Below are 19131 nucleotides of genomic sequence, written 5' to 3'. Positions count from 1 at the left end.
TTATTATATTATTTTTTTAAACAAATAAAAATGAATCTTAATAATTTTTTCACAAATTTTATATAAAAACCTGCTTGGCTGATTTAATTTGCCATTAAATTCAATGACTTTCAATTTTAACCCCCCCCCCCGGCAGCACCCCCCCAAAAAATAACAGCAAATGCAGTGACTAAGAACACAATCAGCATCATATCAAAACTGAACCAGAATACTTTTGTTAAAAACATTTGTAGGGGGAAGATAAGATACAGTAAACAGTAAGCCAATGGGAATAGAAAATACAATGAGACAAATAAATACTGTGGAAGTGCCCAGTCTACTCTTGATTCTTGAAAGCTAAAAGATAAAGAGATACAAGTGATACTGAAAGGAAAGGTGAATCAAGAAGGAAAACTTAAAATTGTAGAAATCAATACTCCATACCAGATATAGAGGTAAGATGTATAGGACAGAGCAGAGCCATCCTCATCTCCATCACCAAGGTACCAATGCAAAGACCAACAATAATGTCCTTTATAGAATGCCTGACGCGGAATATTTAGCCAGGGCATCATGGGAGGAGCAATGTGGTGGTGATCAGCTGAACCCCTCCTAACATTTGAGGCCAGAGAGAAAAATCTAGTGATGGACATTTGGTTGCCTGATATGGGCACAACTCTACACTAAAAGCAGGTACATTTTTGTGGCCTCGTGAATGTAGTTGCATACCAATAGAAGGGAGCAATGCGGATATCTCACTAACCTAATATCATCTATGTTTGGGGCTAGGGCATCTATATAGTGTTTAGAAACGCCAATTACCGAGATAGGCTATAAGGAGGAAATCAATTTGGTGGAACAAGATCTACATAAATCTTGTAAGGTCTATTGTCTGTTGTAATGCCGCACATATGTAGAAAGGCAAACATTTCTGATCTTAATAGCAAAAGAAGGTGGAAAGGGACCTCCCAAAATCACAATATAGACTTAACTGATGGTATAGAAAACAATGTCAGGAGGTGGACTTAATTAAAACCAGGGTCGCAAATCTCTTTGATTCTCCAAATATTTTCCAATCCACTGGGAGCACTGGGAAGAAAGATGTAATCCTCTAAGCAAGGTCCAATTGAATGGAGAAAAGGGAAGAGAAAAAAATTAGAAAGGTAATACAAGATTATGTCTTGCTAATTGGAAGCCCTAAAAACAAATGTCATAAGAAAAGAGATATTTTGGAATTCTCAACAATAAAACAACTCAGAGATGCCACTGCATATTTCTAGCAGAAAACAAGAAAGGTAATACAAGATTATGTCTTGCTAATTGGAAGCCCTAAAAACAAATGTCATAAGAAACGAGACATTTTGGAATTCTTGACAATAAAACAACTCCGAGATGCCACTGCATATTTCTAGCAGAAAACAAGACAAATCTGCCCCCAAGTAGTTGGCAGGGGCATAGGTCACAGTGACTACTCAAGATCTTGTTAACCTCTCAAGCTATCAAACTGCTGCTACAAACTCAGAAAACTAGTAGGAGGAAAACAAGAAAGCTTAGAAGTTGAAGAAGAGTGAATAATCAAATTGGAACTTTGCTCTTCTCCTTGCTCTCTTATAACTAAGATCTAATCCACACATAGCATATTGCCAAACATAAAAATAGACCAAAAATAGGTGTTATGTAAGGTCACCTCATCATGATAAGATAACCCCTAGAACAAACTAAAAATAGGTAGTATAATCCTCACCCAACCACAACATGCTCTTATCACCTTGCTTGCATATCAATCCAACTCCTGCAAGTAACTTTGCTTGCATCTCAAGCAAATCTTGAGGTGAACTGGATATGATGTCCCTATCAAAATCATTGAATCAACAAATCCTCCAAAGACGATGACTATTCCAAAAAGGGGACAAGTATGACGAAAAATACTAGCAATCTACATTCACTTGTGATGTTAACTCAATTTGCAAGCTGGGGGTTCTTATTCTCGTTGAGGGCATACATATGATAGCAGGGGTGCAACTGTGTAATGCCCAACCAATCAGGACTTCCTAATTATGACCTTTTAACTTTCCGAACATGTATACAATTCATTAAACAACTTACCTTTTTTAGCACAGTATAATTTTATCAACCACATACTTTAATTAAAATACCAATAAGGAAAAAGTCACTAAATGACAGAATAGCCTAGTAGATAAAATATGAATTCACCTATAAAAGGGCTAGCAGCTGCCAACTCTACTCTAGAAATCCACTCAAAGGATAATTTAATGTCAACTGATGATTTTAATTGGTGGGATGGTGTCCAAAGGTATGTTAATATCATAGACTAATGCCGTTGATACTGTTGCTATGAAAAATAATGCTAGTGACAACGACTGTGCCACTAATAGCACCTTCTTTTAACAACTAACTTCTTCAGTTCAATTTCCAAACTCTTGGTTTCATCTTGTGAATTTATGCATATGATAATCATATTTTAACAAAAAAATTGCTAACTCCATGTAAAAGAAGAAAATATCTAATACCCATTGCAAGATGATGTCTATAGTGGGGGATCAAAACCAGATCATTTTTATATTTTAAATGATGCACAATAGGTGGTGAACTCTTATCTTCCAACATTTTACACATCATTGCATACTTTCTTCATAAGTTCTTGCATGTTGTATAATATTAATATGCTCTAAAGTTGCACAATCAAGAAAGCTAGGTTGTGTGTTGCATCTCGAGTTATCTTTTACAAATAATCTTCGCCACCAAAGAAGTTTTTAGAAGACTACTCAACTTTCCCCAAACTTCACAGCATGGTTGTTGGGAGCTAATCCACTGTATGTTATGAGTTTGGAATGAAAATGAGACATTTACCAGAAAATAATGTGTGCACATTACTTAAATAAATAAGAGAAAAGAAGGAAGAATCACAGCATCATTCACAAATTGCAGAATTATTATGAAGCTCGCTCTTAACTCAAAATCCATTTACATAAATATGTAAACGTAATCAATAGAAAGAAGAATCGTAGCATCATTCACAGGTCCTATAATCATCATGATGCTCTTATTCAACTTCATTTCTATTTTGATAAAAGAATGTACAAATTACCAAGCAAGGGAGATGAGAAATGGTATACATTGAGAAGTGAGAACACCTCTATCTATTCATGATGATAATTCAAATCAAGATATGGAGCCTCTTCATACACAAAAGATCACATACACGATTGAGGAATAACAAGAACTTCCTATTGATGTCTTCATAATCACCTAGTCACTTCACTGATGACCCACTTCATAGAGTACATTTTACACTATAATAATAAAGCCCACCTACCACATGTCGTTAAAGACAAAATCAACTAAAGACCAAATTTGACATAACAACCAACTAGCGCTAATATATTCCCCCTAGATAATGTTAAATTTCCTAAAACCAAGCAAACAAGCAAAATATTTTTTGGTAATTCCTTGCAGTAAATTAAATTGAACTGCAGATTTACTGAATAAATTGCAGAGCTGGGATTTTAACAATAGATAAAATAAAAAACTGCAGAAGCAAAATTAGCCAAATTCACACATGCACACACAGCAATTTCTTCCCTTCAGATCTGTTGTTTATTAAATAAGTATCTCAGCATAGAAGGGCTCCCTTACTAGGAAAATGGCCCAATGAGAAAAATGCAAGCTACAGCAGTTCAGAAATTTTTACTGGGCACCTATACGGGCTATACAGCCCTCTTAATTTTCTGGATCAACTCCAACCTGCAAATCTGCCCTCACAGACTGCTGTACAACCTGTACAGCTTGTATTTGAGATGGCTGTGCACTTTATGGTCTGCCATAATCCCACATGCACACTGTTGTACAGCCTGAGCATGTGTGGCCTTGTGCAGCCTTCTTTCTCTGCCTTTTGTGTGGGTTTTGCTGCTGCGGAAATCCTCCATCCTTCAATTACTTGCTGCTGGGTTTCCTCCTCTCACTGCTGCAAATCCTCTTGCTGTCTTTCTCTAGACCCTGCACACTTGGATGAAAATTCTTCACCCAATCATTTAGATCCTCGCTATCTCACTGTGTCTTGTACTCACTGTCGTTGTCTTCCTCTTTCACCTAGCCTTGTTTTTATAAGTTTGAGTTGTTAACCAAATTCATGACCTTAATGTCCAAAGTGATTGACGGTTGAGATTACATCTCACCTCACTTGAGATGAAGGGGTAGGATTCATCTAATTCAATAATGCAACTAACCTTTGCATTTCATTAGATTAAACTCACTTGTCTTATAAAAATCAATGCACTTTAATTATTTCTTTAATTAAAGTAATTTTGCTAAGGTTGAAGGCTTTGGACGATTTCCACACGTCTAGACACTTAGACCTGTGTGAAGTTCCTGTCCGATGCTACAAATATCAATACATAATCATTGAGCATCCTCAGTCAACTCTTGGGCACGATAATTATCTATTAGTCCACAATTTTCACATCTAGTGATGAGTACTAGGATTGGTCCTTTTCCTCTAAAATTACATGTAGTCATCACTCGTCATGCTCCATTTCCTTGAATGCTTTCTTGTTGAATTCATGTCATTGGAACAAGACATTCCTTCTTATTAAGTCCCTTAGTAGTAATCAATTTCAACAAAGTTATTTATGAAGTTACTTTTGTCCCACAGGTCTCAAAAAAAATTTAACACAATCTACATTCCACAAGTCTTTTGGGGATCTCCACTAACAAAGCATTTGACACAAATGTTTATGGGATCAGCACCACTACTTGTTCAAAGAAATAACCGCACATGCTTTTTCCTCTATTTCTTAGCTAGTGGGGGATTAGAACAGTTTCTCACTATAATTTTTTTCTATCCATCCTCCTTTAGAATTAATTAAACTAAATCATGTTTGCAAAATACTTGTTTTAATTAAAGTCTAAGTTCCTTCTGGATCAGGCATACATGAAGGGGATTATGATCAACATCTTGCCACTCCTATACATATTTTTCCCCCTCATGAACTTTAGATCATTCCCCTATTTCATGTCACTATCTAAAAGTATCCTCATACATACTCTATATTGATATTTAAAAATATCTTCCTATAGATACATGTCATGATGTTGCACATAATGGTCCACGTCTTCTTCTTGTCGAGGGTCTTGTTCTTTCATATTCCGCTCAACCCTAATGTTGACCTCTCCCTTGGCATCCTTGCGAGTTACAACACAATTTCAAGATTTTGCATCATGTCTTCATATGCAATATATCCATGCTGCACAAGGTGTCCTCTTCAAACATAGATTTCGAAATGAGAGGGCTGCCCACACAAGATGAGGTATCCTCCTCAAACAGGAATCTCACAATGAGTCGCCTAAGATGAGGTGTCCTTGTTTCTGGCAATTGATTTATTGCTACAAACCCTTGAGAATCTCAATCAGAGAAATAGTTTTTGATACCATGTAAATTTTCCCAACCCTGGGCTGATCTAATATTTTGTTAATCAAATGACTCAGAAATTAATTTCTGAAATAGTGCAACAACCACACAATAGCTAGAAACAATAAATAGCGCAAGCGTAAACCAATTATGTTGAAATTTGATGAATAAAAAAAGTTCCCTGCAATCCCAACACGGTTTTAATTTCACCTTATCACTCCCATTCAGTTAAATGCCCTTTCCCATAAATAAACATTCAACATATAGAATTCCGGAAATGAAATTTTCAGATTAAAATACATGGGACTGTCATTGAACACATGCTGAAAATAAATATGGACATAACCAAACCAGCGACACATAAAAATACACAGATTTTTGGTCAACTTAGACCCGGGCAAAACCCCTTCAATCTTCTCCGGGAAAACTTGTTAGAGAGCTCTTCAAATTTATTTATCTTTCAAGTTCAAGAAAAATACATTTGCAGACAAAACAAAACAGCAAAATACAACTTATCTCTTCAGCCCAAAACTCCTTGAAAACCGTGCCCACTTTGCCTTGATTTACATGCCCACTTGAATCTGAAAATGTGTACTATACGAATACAACTGTATGGATTTTTTTTCAAAAAGAAATCAAAAACTTCTCTCGAATGGCGTGCAGCTCACAGCATTCAATGTTGTTCGTACTATACCTTTTGTTGTCTTCTATGCCTTGATTTCAATGCCCAGCTTTGCCCAGAAATCACTCCTTCAGATTGCTGCAACAAATTTCTCTTTTAGAACTTTTCTCCAGCTCTTAGCCTCCTTTCTCCAATATGCCCATGAAGAATGAATGCAGTCTCTCTTTTCTTCTCCCCCTTTTGTTTCCATAATGACTTTTGGGCAACTCGAAGATCTAATGGCTCAGATTTATTTAGATCAAGGGATGAGAATAAATTTGCATTTAATTCTCACTTTCTATATTTTAACTCACTCATTCAATAAAGTACCCACATTGTACTTTATGTCTAAAGTCACTTTTCACTTTATAATTTAACATTGACTTTACCACTTATAAAGTCACTTTCACTTTATAAAGTCACACTTAGGAAATGAATTATTTTGGACACTTTTCCCTAGGTAGAGACTAACCATTGGGATACCACTTGTCCAAGGTACATTAAAAATCAACACTCCATCTTACCGAGGAAAGTGTTTCTCACCACACCCATTTTGTCCCTGAAATGGACCTGCTTGCCTCTTGGCAAGGACTTCATGAGCACATCGACCACCTACTCATCTGTTGATATATACTCCAGCTTCACTGCCCCCTTCTGAACATAGTCCCTGATGAAATGATATCTGATGTCAATGTGTTTTGACTTGTCATGAAACACTGGATTCTCTGTGAGTTTAATGCAACTCTGATTATCACAGTGAATAATCGTCAGTCTCAACTCCTGATCAAATAGGCCATACAACAACTTGCGAAGCCAAATGGCCTCACAACTAGCCTGACTAGCAGCCATATACTCAGCCTCAGAAGAGCTCAAAGCAACTGACTTTTGCTTTCGACTGAACCACGACACAACTGCCAAACCCAATCCGAAGCAACACCCTGAAGTGTTTTTCCTATCAAAAGCACAGCCTGCCCAATCTGAATTTGTGTAACCTGCCAACCTCACTCCATCTCCCCACCTATAGTCCAGACCATAATCAACAGTCCCTTGCATGTAGTGAAGAATGTGCTTTGCAGCTACCCAGTGCACCTTCCTGGGCTCAACCATGAATTGGGTGTGTTCATTACAAAGCATATATCTGGCCTAGCGTTGACCAGATATGTCAAGGACCCAATAAGCTGCCTATACAATGTGGGATCCACCAAACTAGAATCTGAAGCATGAAGCTTCTTCCAGTTGGTGATCATAGGTGTAGACATGGGTCTACAGTCTGCCATGTGAAATCTACTCAACACATCCACAGCATACTGCCCCTGCCCTAGAAAGATATGCCCCTCCTCCTGCCACACCTCAAGCCCCAAAAGGAAATGCATTAACCCAATGTCCTTCATCTCGAACTCCATAGCAAGATCCTCCTTGCAACCACTAATCAGTCTCTCTGCCCCAGTAATGAACAAGTCATCAACATACAACACAAGAATGAGCGGATCATCCCCTACAACAATGTAGTATAGGTTCAGATCTGCATCACTCTCCGAGAAACCCATTTGCTGCAAGAAGTATCAATCCTCGAATACCAAGCTTTTGGAGCTTTCTTAAGTCCGTAGAGTGCTCACCTCAACCGGCATACATGGGTCTCCCGCCCAAGTACCTCAAAGCCCTATGGCTGCTCAACATGCACCTCCTCCTCTATAACTCCATTCAGAAATGCGGCCTTCACATCTATCTGATGGATCTGCCAACCCATTTCTGCAACAATAGAAATAAGGGATCGAATAGAAGTGTACCAACCTACGGGAGCGAAGGTCTCATCATAGTCAAGTCCCTCTATCTGTGAGAAACCTCTAGCCACAAATCTCACCTTGAACTTCTCAATGCTGCCATCCGCAGCATGCTTGATCTTGTAGAGCCACCTGGAAGTCACAACTGACTTGACCTCAGGCCTAGGCACCACTTCCTAGACATTGTTCTTAATGATAGAGATATACTCCTCCACCATAGCCTCTCTCCATACCTCCTCGCTGGCAGCCTCCTCATAACGAGTAGGCTCAGAGTCAACAATGTTGGTAGCCTTGGCTACATAACTGCAAAACCACTCAGGTGGCACACTCTCCCTGTTCACCCTCTTCGAAGGACCAATGGACTCTGCTTCCTTCAAGGTGTCTTGAAGCCACTTGGGCCTCCTCTTCCCTGAAGAAGCTTCCCCATAGGGAACCTCATCCTCTGCCCCCCTAGTCTGGTGAACCTGAAGGTCTTCCAACTGACCCTGGTGTGCCTGTACCAGCACCTGTCCTCGAAGAACCTGTACTGGCACCTGTGCCTGTGTCAGTTGAAGTGCCATGTGAACTCTATACCAGTGGACTCCCTAAAGAAGTGCTTGGTGAACTTACCACTGGTGCCCCAGATGTCACTGACACTGAAGTACCTCCTGTACCAGTCGATCTAGAACCTTGAGGTCCTGCTCCCTGTACCTGACCTCCCTGCTGAGGAGAAGTCTGTGACTCTCTCTCATCATACTCCCGTGATCTCTGATAGGCCCTCTCCTCCTCGAACTTCACATCCCTCCTAATCACCACTCTCCATTTAGAAGGAATGAAGATCCGATAGGCCTTCGAAGTCTCGTTGTAACCCATAAAGATACCCTTCTCTGCCATGGGTTCCAGCTTCATCCTCTGCTCCTTGGGGATATAAGAATATGTGAGACATCCAAAGATACGAAGATGTGCCACATGAGGCTTCTCTCCAGTGAAAGCCTCCTCCGGAGTCATATTCCCCAATACTCTGTGAGGATTCCTGTTCTGAAGATAAACAGTAGTATTGCAAGCCTCAGCCCACAAAAACAAAGGCAACCCCTGATCATGAATCATCGCTCTAGCAACCCCAACAATAGCTTTGTTCTTCCTTTCAGACACCCCATTCTGTTGGGGGTTGTAAGGAACCGTGAACTCTCTCCTAATGCCCTCCTATGCACAGAAGTCAGAAAACCCACCATCGGTGTACTCACCACCATTGTCTAACCTCAAGACTCGAATCTTCCTACTTGTCTTCTTTTCCACAAGAGCTTTGAAATCTTTAAAGCGACTGAAGACCTCACCCTTGGTCTTCAAGAAATATATCCAAGTCCTCCTAGAGTAGTCATCAATGAATATAACATAATACTCATAACCACCCAAAGACACATGAGACATACGACCACTAACATCAGTATGAATCAAGTCTAGTATACCTATAGATTTGTTGTCGCTCGCTGGGAATGGTAACTTGGTGTACTTGCCCAAAGCACACCCTCTGCAGACCTCATAATGCTCGACATTGAAATCAAGAACTCTAGTAGTGATCTCCCTCAGTACTCTCAAAGCTCCATGATGCATATGTGCCATCCTCTGGTGCCATAACTCGCACAAGTCTCTATTGTTGGTGGTACTAGTGTGAGTGCTACCAGATGTGCTACTCACCAATGCTCCTGTCAATTGAAAACTGAACCTGTATAGTTTCCCAGAGCGGACTCCAATCACTTTGGCCGAAGTGATGGAAGCTCCCCTGGGATGCATCAATAACTGCCCTCCTAAGAAAGTGACGTCAAACCCCTTCTCCTCCATAGCAGACACTGAAATCAAGTTCTTCTTCATCCCCGAAACATACAAAACATCCATGACCTTCAAAGGAGGCAAAGGCTCCCTCTCAAAGGTCACAGTCCCCACACCAACAGCTCTCACAGTGCAGTCATCTCCTAGTACAATCTCAATATCAAGTGCCCTCTCTGCAAGCTCTGAAAAGAACTCCTGTGCACATGTCATATGGCTGGAAGCCCCGTTCTCTATGTACCACACATCGGATGATGTACTCCTACTAGATGTAGAAGTAATAAATGCAAAGTCCTGGTCAAACTGTGAAGCAAACTGCTCCACCTCTGCTAAAGCTGCAGTACCCTTCTTCCCCTTGTTCTTCCTCTCAGGACACGTAGCAGCATAGTGTCCCATCTTCTGACATGCCCAACATTTGACTTTGGACATATCCGTGTCTTTCTTCTTCTTTTTCTCCTTTCCCTTAGCCCCATCTGATGAGGCCCTTTTCTTGGCCTTCCCTTTGTTCTTCCCCCTGGCTGTCAAGGCTACATCCTCCTCATTTGCTATCTTCACCCCACCACTGCCAGTCTCCCGTATCTCATGCTGCACACAATCATCTCAAAACTTGTCCCAATTGGGAAGATTCTCCCTAAGGTAACAGCATCTCCAAACACCTCCCAAGACTCAGGAAGTCTCGCTACAACTATCCTGACTAACTCTGTGGGTGCAACTGCCTCACCAATAGCAGTCAAATCATCATGTACTTGTTTGACCCTGCCAAGATAATGAACTACACTTTCAGCCTTTGTCATCCTGATGTTCTTCAATTGTTCTTTGAGTACCATCTTCCTACTCTCATTGGTACTCTGATAGAGAGTGGTTAGAGTTGTCCACATCTGATATGCATATGTGTTTCCTCTCACCTGAGGAACCACATGATCCTTCAGACTGTCCATCAAAATCCTTTTTGCTTTTGCATTATTTTTTGTGAATTCAGCAAGTTCATCTACAGCAGTAGGAGGTACAACCACTTGCCGCACTATGTCCCAAACTACTGCCTCCTCAAACATTGTCTGAATTTTGTCCTTCCAAACGGCATAGTCGGATATCCCACCCAGTTTGTCCTCTATCCTTAAGAACGTGGACATGACTGCTGTCCAAAATTTACAAAACCAAGAAAATGGAGAAATGAACTTTCCAACACAACCTTGTTGTCCCAAAAGTTCAGTGTGTGAAATTTCACCTTGCTGTCCTAAAATATCAGTGTGTTGTCCAAACCATTGTTTACTATCCCAAACTACTATACGTTGTTCAAACTGCAATTTTCAGCCTATAGCTCTGATTCCATGTTGAAATTTCATGACTAAAAAAACTTTCCTGCAATCACAACCCGGTTTTAATTTCACCTTGTCACTCTCATTTAGTTAAATGCCCTTTCCCATAAACATACATTCAACATATACAATTCTGAAAATGAAATTTTCAGATTAAAACACATGGGACTGTCAACACACGCTGAAAATAAATATGGACATAACCAGACCAGCAACACACTTAAAAATACACACAGATTTTTGGTCAATTTAGACCAAGGCAAAACCCCTTCAATCTTCTCCGGGGAAAACCTGTTAGAGAGCTCTTCAAATTTATTTATCTTTCAAGTTCAGGAAAAATACATTTGCAGATTAAAACACATGGGACTGTCAACACATGCTGAAAATAAATATGGACATAACCAGACCAGCAACACACATAAAAATACACACAGATTTTTGGTCAACTTAGACCCAGGCAAAACCCCTTCAATCTTCTCCAGGGAAAACCTGTTAGAGAGCTCTTCAAATTTATTTATCTTTCAAGTTCAGGAAAAATACATTTGCAGACAAAACAAAACAGCAAAATACAACTTATCTCTTCAGCCCAAAACTCCTTGAAAATCGTGCCCACTTTGCCTCGATTTTTGTGCCCACTTGAAGCTGAAAATATGTATTGTACGGATACGACTATACAGACTGTACTTTACAGACTCCGTATGGACTGTACAGATTTTTTTTTTCAAAAAAAAATCAAAAACTTCTCTCAAACAACATGCAGCTCACAGTGTTCAATGTTGTTCATATTGTACCTTCTGTTGTCTTCTATGCCTTGATTTCCATGCCCATCTTTGCCCAGAAATCACTTCTTCAACTTGCTGCAACAAATTTCTCCTTCAGAATTTTTCTCCATCTCTCAACCTCCTTTCTCCAATTTGCTCATGAAGAATGAATGCGGTCTCTCTTTTCTTTTCCCCCTTTTGTTTCCCTAAATGACTTCTGGGCAACTTTAAGATCTAATGGCTCAAATTCATTTAGATCAAGGGATGAGAATAAATGTACATTTAATTCCCACTTTCTATTTTTTAACTCACCCATTAAACAAAGTGCCCACATTGTACTTTATGTCTAAAGTCACTTTTCACTTTATAATTTAACTTTGACTTTATCACTTATAAAGTCACTTTCACTTTATAAAGTCAAACTTAGGCAAAGAATTATTTTGGACACTTTTCCCTAGTTAGAGACTAACCCATGGGAAACCACTTGTCCAAGGTACATTAAAAATCAACAAATTATACACATCCACAGAATTTTCTGTCAAACCAGCTTATACTTCAACTAATCAAATCTTACAGGGCAACCTCTGCAGCTTCTAAAACCTAGCAGTTGTGCAGTGGATAAATTCACACCTACCCTGAGGTGTACAATCTGTTGAAGAAAAGGAAACCGAGAAGAACATAAACATTTGATATACGGTTGTACAGCCTACTATACATTTGTATAACTATATGGATTCGCTGCGTATACAGTACTATATGGCTATATGGACCTGTTTTACCATTGTACTGTATGGACCTATTGTATGGTACTCTTCCTCCTAACTGATGCACTCTAATATCTCTCTCTTTTGGTCGTCATCCCTGTCTGACAAAAACCATCGAAACTCTCCATCTTGACTTGTCTTTATACTTTTCACTAAAATCATGATCTCTCGATGAGATGTAGAGTTTGTATTAATCCTAATCTAAGTCATTAATGCATGAAATGCAATTTATCAGACTCAATAGCTACATATAAGACTTTTCACATTTTCCTAGAGTGAATTACAAAATAGAGTTAATTTTCCAAATATCTCAAACTACTTGCACCACATTCAGACTGAACCTATACGAAAGTCTCTGCTCAAGATATATTTCTCAACAAATTGACACATAAAACATGTAAACATGAAATAGAGAACCATTCATGATGGAGCCTGGGAACAAACTCTACCTCAACAATCCAATTCCTTAAAGTTTAAACAACTTAAGGTTACTGTTGATGAGGGCATAAACGATAGGTGTCCAACATGTCCACAGTCCATGGATAAGGAGTGTTCCCTAGGTTTAAATGCCACCTTGGACAATTTGAATAAGTGTGCAAATTGTTGATGTATGTAGCTAGAACAAGTACTTTTGCACAAGCCTAAGTGCCTAGGCATGCAGAAGTCGTCTAATACACCCTTAACCTTAGCAAATACTTTAGATATTAAAGTAATTTCTTTTATATGACAAATGTGAATTAATCTAATGAAATGCAGACGTTTTTGCATTAGTGAATTAGATGAATTTCAACCATCAACCTCAAGTGAGGCAAGAACTAATCTCAACCGTCAATCACTTTCGAGATTATGGTTGTGAATTTAGTCATAATTCAAGCTTATAAAAGAAGGGCAAGGCTAAGGGAGAAGACACAATAGATCTTGAACACAAGACACAGTAAGAGTAAGATCTCAGTGATTGGGTGAAAAAGGACTCCCATTCAAGTATGCCAAGTCCAAGGAAACCCAAGGCGCAGCAAGGGAGATCCAGAGCAGGCATGAGATATGTCGAAGGACAGATCTAGGGTAGGATCAATTGGATCAAACCCAAGGTATTGTTGTATGTGTAATTTCCTCAAAGGACCATTTTCTTAGTAGGTTCTAAATTAAATAAATAAATAACAATTTAATTGGACAAAAAATATGTGCTATGTGATTGAGATTGGTTGTCTTTTTTGCTTCCACTGTTTAAGTTTTGTTAAGATCCCAATTGTGCTTTTATTCAATAGATCTGTAATGTGCCAAGTGGTAAATTTCCATGTTGTTGAGTTCAAGGGAATTAATATGGTATCACGACGTCAACTCTAAAAGAAGTTGATCACAGAAAATCGTGTCGGGTTCGTACAAGCATCAAGAGGCCAAATTTGGGTCACTGACTGTATAAGGCACAATTTTATTTTGCAGGTTGTGCATGGGGTGAGAAATTGGATCATATAGCAGCATGGTGCAAGAGCCACTGAAGTGAAATTTAAAAAAATAAACAATAAATAAATAAATAATTGTATGAGTTCATACCCAGTACGAAAAGATAAGAGACGAGCTAAGTAAGAATTAAAAACTAAAATTAAAAAAAAATGAGTGGTCTATAGACCCAGCCGCCAGCCATGCACCGCAATCACAACGGCTAGTAGGACTATCAGATGCAGCACACAAAGGCAACGGGGGCCCACACAAGAAACAGCAAGCTGAGTAGATGCATGTAGGGCGAAGGTGTGTCGCGGAGCCGAGCAGGAGTGGGATGGGAAAAGAACTGCAAAGTGTTAGGGCAACCAGCAAGGTGGAGTCGCCAATCTAGGAAGGGCCCACGTAGAGTCGAGTGCAAGGCCTACACAAAAGTTTATGATAGCTAGTTAAGTCCAACATGTCGTCGCGCAAAAAACAAAGTGTCATGGGGAGTTGTCGTAGCCATCATAGTCAAACTTGCGCATAGGGACATATTCTACAAGTGGAGGCAGAGTGGCGATCAAGACCCGTGCAAGAGACAGCAAATCGACGGAAGCACCATGAGCAATGATCACAAGCAGCGTGGGGACATAATGACCAGTAGGGTCAACCAACATTCATTCGTGGACTCGCACAAGTGACAACAATCTAGCCAATAGCCCAGGCCCCAAATAAGCCACAGCTTGCAGGGTTAGAGTCCAATCGAGCATGTGTGGATGCAGAGGCAGGATGAGTTGTCAATGTAACCGCACGTGGGTACAAGCAATCTTCAAAGTAGGTCGGGCCATACAACTAGATATTTCCATATTGTGGGTACAGCTGAGTACAGTAGGCCATAACAGCCAAGAGTGAAGGACAGTATCGGTCTTAGTCACATGGTTCAATTTCAAGTTCAAGTTTGGGAATGATTATCTTCAGTTTGAGTTCAAATTTTATCGCAATTAGGTTTGTCTACATACAGTTTCTATATATATCAACATCAATAGACATTAAAAATGATATCATGGACTTGGACACTATAAAGATAGAGTACAAGCTCGAGTTGTGATATGAGGTTATGAGCTTGAACTATGGACTTGGCCGATGGCCATGACATTCAATGAGGTTCGCGAAACCTCAAATTTTTTTAGGTTCACCGAATTTCGAACCTTAATGTTGAAGTTCAGTGAACCTTCTGACATAAGTATTAGTACAGCCAAAAAGATTAACAGAGGTTAACCTTCAGAGGGAAAGAGGGAGACCATACCAAATAAAGGTTTAGTATCAAATTTTTGTCGATGTTTCAAAAAATGAAGCATAGATCCATGAGGATATCCTAGTATATCTATAAAATAGCTTTTTTAATTCTTATGGGTGCTTAAAGGGTTAAGCACACAACAATTGAGCAGATCGGAGATGGCAATGACTAATCTCATATTCAAGGAATGGTTGGAAGAGGCATCAAATTTCCTGCCTTGAAGGCAAGGGCTACCTTGCTATTGAAGGAGAATGACATTTGGGAGATTGTGGATAAGGAGACCCAATCACCAACAAATCCAACACAGTTGGCAGCTCACAAAAAGAAGCACATTAGAGTTAATTGTGTCATCATGGATGACATGAAGGATCACTTGATTCCTCACTTACAAAAAAAGAAGACAACCAGGGAAATGTACAAAGCTCTAGTTGATTTGGTTCAAAGCAACAACATGAACAAGGAAATAATCTTGAGAAATAAGCCTAGACGAATTTTTTCATGAGGATCAACTTGCAACCACTAGGTGAAGGTGGAGGACGTATTGCTCATGAATGTAGCACTAAATGGTCTTCCAAGTCATGGGAACCATTTGTCAAAGGAATATGCGCTCAAGAGCACTTTCCCAATTGGGAGAGGCTTTGGGATGACTGCATCCACGAAGAGACTTGGAAAGAGTCTAGAGTCAGCAAGCAGGAAGATGAAGAGAAGAACCCAACCTTGGAAGGTATGACCAAAAATGGCAAAGGAAAGGGTTCCAAAGGCAAACTCTCAACCAGGGAAGAAGGACTCAAGTAAGATCAATTGCTTTAGTTGCTACAAGAGTGGGAATTATCAATGTTATCGGAATTGAACCGAAACCAGGCGGTCCGATCAGTTCGGGTGTTGGAACTGGAAAATGTTGGCATGGTATTGAACCAGTAGCCGATTCGGTAACGAAACTGAATAGTTCGATATTGATCCGTAGTACGTACAATTCCATATGAGCGGCCCAAGCAACGAAAAACCCAATTTTTTTCAACTTTTATTTTCTATTGATTGGACCCTAAGCCCCCTCTCTTTCACTCACACTATTCATTTGAGCTTCTTGAAATTCTTGAGCTAAGTTTCTTGAGGAGAATTGGAGAGATTTTGAAGGGTTGTTCTAAGGGACTTCTTGAGCAAATTTGAAGAGCTAGTTGGAGAGCTATTGGACTTATTTCTAAGGGATATTTTGACGCTGCTTCAAGAGATTTTTTTTCCCAAAGATCTTTGGGTGTTTTTTAAACACACACAAAATTGATAAGAAAAATTAGATAAACATGTGATGCCTTTCTATTCACAAGATGTACATATTAATACATATTTTTCTAACACATGGTTTTCATCTTACAAGAGGTCGCTTGGACTTCAATGATTGTTGGAATTCCTCCACATCAACCCTAACAAATTAGGCATCCAACATTTCCCCCCCCTCCTTTAATCTGAAGGGGTGTATATGAGTCCAAGAAGAGAGTTGAAATACAAAAGTGCACAGCGGCCAATGGCTAGATGTGCTCACTAAAATGGTGGTCTAAGGAAGACCACAAATCAAAAGAAGCAAGAGAACCCCAAGTTTCTGCCAGTGGTGGTTTAAGGATGACCACCAACTATGGAACTATGATCAAAACAGCCCCTAGAACAATTCCAAATCTAGCCAGAAGTTGAAGTTTTTGCAAAGTGGAAGTGTTCTTGATGATGGTTTGAAGATGACCACAAATTGATGACATGGGTAGTGCAAGTCAAAGTCTTCTACAAGTGGTGGTTTAAGGTTGGCCACCAAACAAGTCATGCTCATGAAACATCAATCTATCTCTGCCTACAGCGACGAGTCTAGCACTGATTGACTCTAGCTCTAGGCTCCTGTAGCTAGCTCTGGTTCAGGTTATGGCTCAGCCTCACTTGATATTTCTTTGAAGCTAGTAGTTGATCTTAAATTCCCCCCTTGTCAAATACATGGTGAGAAGATGAAGATATCTCCACTGCAAGACATGTCAATACTCGAGACAACCATTACCAAGAAGTGATCCATCTGAAGTGAATCTTTGCTCTTACAGGAGTCTTAAGTCTAGAACATCTGTTTGAATGATGAGTATGTTTTCCACAATGCTCACAAGGGTGAAGATCAAAACATTGATCTTTCACATGTCAACTTGATTACAATGTTGGCATTTAGCAATCTAAAGTGATTGTGGAAGAGAAGCAAGATGTGGAACAGGTGAAGATGAATCATCTTGAAGAAACCCAGTACTCTGAAACTTGATGGGTTGAGTAGTTTGGAATGTGAAAGGATACAACCGTTTCATATCCGAGACTAATGTTGTTCTTGTTGTTGTCAAGTTCTTCCCAAGGTCAATGATGGGCATGGGAAGTGTAGGATGAACCTTGCTTTGATACCATGTTAAACCCACACAAAATTGATAGGCAACATTAGACAAAAGTGTGATGCTTTTTTATTCACAAGATGTACATATTAATACATAGTTTTTTGACCCTTGGTTTTCATCTTCCAAGATGTCGTTTGGACCTCAATGGCTGTTGGAATTCCTTCACATGAACCCTAATGGATTAGGTGCCCAATAGTGTTGCTGAGTGGTTTTTGGAGCTAATTGAAGAGGCAATTTTCAAATTTTGTGGCGGTTACTACAGATTTGATTTCTCTGTTGTTTGGAGCTGATTTTCTTTTGAAAATTTGGAGGGAAACTCAAGCTATTTCATGGCATCCATTCTTGCTCTATTTTCTCTATAAAAAAATTGTTTTTCCCCTAAATTTTTAAAAAACCTAGGGTTTTCAATGAAGAGTTTTATTTTTTATTGCAAAAGTTGTCATGACCCCCTATCTTCTATTTTTCCCTAAACAATTGTTGTTTTGCACGGCTATTCTGAGGGATTTCTTCGGCAAATTTCAAAGGGAGATTTTGGAGTTGCTTGAAAGGGCAATTTTCAGATTTGTGGGGGCTACTACAGAATAACAGATCCTCCTTTTTTACTATTTGGAGCTTCTTTTCTTCTCAACATTTGGAGATCTCAAAGTATTTCGTGGCTTCTATTCCTTTTCTATTTTTCTCTAAAAATTTGTTTTTTTGCCCTAGAAATTTAAAACTCCTAGGGTTTTCTATGCGGATTTTCATTTGTTGTAAAATTTGCCATAGCCCCCAAAAACAAGAATGATCTAGCATGGATTCATTTTCATTTAGATGAACAAGGGGTAAAAATATGCAGCTATTGTGGGAATAAAGTTAAAGATGGGAGATCCATATGATTAAAGAACAACTAGCACATTGGAAAGGGCAAGTAAAACCTTATAGGAATGTTTACGATGATCTTAAAGCAAAGATGCTAAGTTTGATTGAAGCCTCCCAAGCAAAATAGGGAAAAAAACAAGAAACTTAGAAAAGAAAGGTGAAAGTCAAAAATATGATGTTGCTCTTAATGATGTTGATTTTGAAGAATGTATGCCCAAATTTGAAGATTAGTCCAGTTTCTATGTTAGAGTTGGAGATGAACATATTTCTAGCCCTAATTCAACTATTTTGAAGAGGGCATGTAAAGGGATTGACTCTTTCTTTGTACCTCGCACCACCACTAGTTCTCAACCCACCATCGATGCCAGTTGGAAGAAGATAGAGGAGGTTGCATATGAATGCATTGTTAAATGGTGGTGTTGATTTTTCAAAGAGAAATCTGATCTTCAAATATGATAATTACTTTCCAATGTTTTCTTAATTATGTCATCTTATATCACATATATTATTAAGTTATTATACATAGAAAATCTCAACAGTAATGCGATAATGGCAGTAGGATCATAAAGACACAGCCAAGCACAAAAGGCACAAATTTACCCTAGGAAAACACAACCTCGGGAAAAACCCAACAATCTTTTCTCAGGAGAAATTGTTCAATT

General features: G+C 39.2%; 1 protein-coding gene across 1 annotated transcript in view; it reads right to left on the bottom strand.

Annotated features, from left to right (window-relative positions):
- LOC149225766 (chorismate synthase 2, chloroplastic-like) overlaps nt 1-19131 on the bottom strand; it is a 117274-nt gene that overhangs the window by 11932 nt on the left and 86211 nt on the right. The window lies entirely within an intron of this gene.

The sequence above is a fragment of the Pinus tabuliformis genome, chromosome J (assembly GCF_031772625.1).
Source record: "Pinus tabuliformis cultivar Carrire ecotype Pingquan chromosome J, CPIR1, whole genome shotgun sequence".
NCBI lineage: Eukaryota > Viridiplantae > Streptophyta > Pinopsida > Pinales > Pinaceae > Pinus > Pinus tabuliformis.
Note: the sequence above shows the minus strand (reverse complement) of the source record. Positions and strands in the feature narration are given on the sequence as shown.